Source organism: Pelecanus crispus, chromosome 1 (genome assembly GCF_030463565.1).
Source record: "Pelecanus crispus isolate bPelCri1 chromosome 1, bPelCri1.pri, whole genome shotgun sequence".
Lineage (NCBI taxonomy): Eukaryota > Metazoa > Chordata > Aves > Pelecaniformes > Pelecanidae > Pelecanus > Pelecanus crispus.
In genome coordinates, this window is record NC_134643.1 from 137,362,690 (window position 1) to 137,365,432 (window position 2,743).

At 45.2% G+C, this 2,743-nt stretch overlaps 1 non-coding gene across 1 annotated transcript; it reads right to left on the reverse strand.

Moving 5' to 3' along the window:
* Positions 1-348: 348 nt before the first annotated feature.
* Positions 349-408, reverse strand: LOC142597201 (U7 small nuclear RNA). Its single transcript, XR_012832018.1, has one exon. It is a non-coding gene; the product is annotated as a U7 small nuclear RNA (small nuclear RNA).
* Positions 409-2,743: the final 2,335 nt, after the last annotated feature.

Here is a 2,743-nt window from a genome sequence, read left to right on the forward strand (position 1 = left end):
AGAAGTAATGAGCTTAGCTTGTAAGAGGATGGTAAGAAACCTTTCTAAACACAGACAAAGCAAAAGACTGGGATACATTGTTTGAGGATGACATTGGAGATCTGTAAGAAGTTAGATGGGCATCTGTTAACGATGAGGTAGGGGTGTTTAAGTGGACATTGGGGGCTGAGGTCCCTTCCAGCTCAGTTCTTTGGGTGCTGTGATGTTGCCATAAAATCATTACTAGGTGGATAGGTCCAAGTGAGTGAAACCTATTGATTGGACTTTTCTTTAGAATCATTTAGGTTGGAAAAGGCCTTTAAGATCATCCAGTCCAACCATTAACCTAACATTACCAAGTCAAAATAATGAGGCTTCCCACACGGTGGGAAACCTGCTGGACAAATAGTAAAAGAGCTGAAATCACTTTGAGGTACAGTGGCCTGTTTGGGAACAGACAATAGAAAGTAGGATGATGGAGATATGCTGGGCAGCATATCCTTCCGCAACCATTGGCATTGCAGAAGGAGTTTGCTCGTGTGTGCTCTCACAGCTCCAGCTATGGCTGTGGCTTCTCTTGGTCTCTACAGCACCGTCTCAGCCCTGTGCCTGAGGGTTAGGGGATGAGGAATTACATGTTACTGTACAGATAAGTCCCCATTTATCAAGCAGAGCGTTTACTGGCTATCAGTGAGCAGATCGCAAAAATGTTTATTTTTTCTGAGGTGGCCTGCTTCTGTGTTTTCTGCAGCTTAGACCTTATATTGCTCAATCAGCAGATCTGATAGAGGAAATCTGCACAATTAAGATGATTAATTTTCCATGCCACCTGTCTTAAAGTATATAAAGTATACCTGTTCTGCCATGAATGATTACTACAGATGATGAATCAGCAAGGATGGGCCCATGTTTAACACTTTGGTTTGTGATTTTTGTTATAATCTCTGACATGACTGATTATGCTATGTCCTGGAGCAATTTATTGAATTAATGAATTACTTACTAATACATGAGTGTGATTAATTGAGATGCCTGTTTGGATCCTATTCTGCATAATGCAGCTTGAGCACTGACAGGTGCAGCCTGTGAGCCTGATTCTGTCTTCCAGGAAATGATGGGGAGCCACCGAGACAATCCACACCAGCAAAGGCTGCAGGACCATGTTGAGTAAACTCCCACGGAGAAGGTAACAGGCACCTCTTAATTCAGTGACCTGGAAGATTTACAGCCATGCAGTTCCCATGGGTGAAAACACGCTGTCCCTTCCTACCACATTCTCTGCCTTTTCCTCCTTCAGCTCTTACTTTTCCATCTACTTACTGTGATTTATTGCCACCTCCTGCAATGACAAGCCAAGAGTGGCAGGAGCTGGCTTGCCTCTGGAAAGCTGGTGTGAAATTATAAGCCGCTTTCCTGAACGTTAGGTGCAGAAAAGAGAGACCTTGTAGTGCCTGGTTGAGTTGTTATAAATGCTCTGCTAGGGTTTGTCCTTGAACGTGGGCATTTTCAAGATTTGCTACATTAACATTACGAGTATAAACAGCATCTCATTTTCTGTTGGATGGTGACTCCTTCTGAGATAAGTTTAAGTAGTGACCAGCAGAAACTGAACACCCAAATATCAAACCCTCTCCTCACCTCTGACAGTGAGTAGGAGAGGAAAGGAAATTTCAGTTGTGTCAGTTGTGGTGTTTTTGTCTGCACCATCGCTCGTCCAGAGTGTGCAGGAGAAGACCCGGTGGCTGGACAGACAGAGGGGATGGTAGGGCGGTACGTCCCAGGATGGTCCCCACTGTGTTCCTCCTTCTTAGCCTGACCTGGTGAGCCCGGGCTTTGCCACTGCATGGGTGGGAGGTGGCTGTGAATGAGAGGCCTTCGCCTGGCTAAATTGCTCCCCCCATTGTTCGGATGAATTGTGGAGGAGTTAATCCGAGAAGGTCAGCAAACCAGGTTGTACGACAGGAAAATTATAGGCTTGATACCTTCCCTCTCAGAGGGGTACTTTAGGACTGCCTTGTTCGAAGTGAATGGTGTAAAGCTGCTTGAAGGAGGAATCGGGTGTCTGCATGCTTTGCTTGTGTGGCTTCTGGGAACTGAAGAGTGAGAAAGGGGGACAAAAGGCTCTCTGGCCTAATTTTTGTGCCAGTAAGGAGGATGTGTGTATGGATCATTGCTGTTTTGCTGAGGAGCTGAGTTCTGATAATGACTAGAAAGCCACAGAGCTTATTGCTCCATAAAGCGGTACACCTTTTTCTACAAAACAGGCTATTAGTGCTTGTGGCACAATAAAATGACTGTCTTCTCTAGTCCCTCATTACAATAGCTTAACTTCAGTTTTACTCTTTTCAGAGTTAGCAAGCTAACTCTAGTAGAGCTAATTCTAATTGAAAGAAAGGATACTTGTAGGGCTGCTGGGGAGGCCATACAGAGTGAGGCTGGTGGTAAAGCAGCAAGGTATGTTTGGGACGTAAGCGTTGTTTAGGTGGGCAAGTGGGTTTTGATTTGAAGTGAGAAAGCTTCTCTTCTACTGAACACATTTTCTTAGGGTGCTTCTGGTGATCCATTTCCATGGCAGAAACATTTTAAGCCTTCCAGAGGCTCTGGACTTGGTGCTCCAGTCATAGCTCTTGGTTGCAGTAGTGCTGGTCTTGCTGTGCTGGCAACACACATACCACAAATACCTGTGTCATGCCTGAGCAGTCGGTCTCACACATTTTGGTGTTACAGCTTATATGATGTGGTTGTGAAGGCCCTTTCAGGCCAG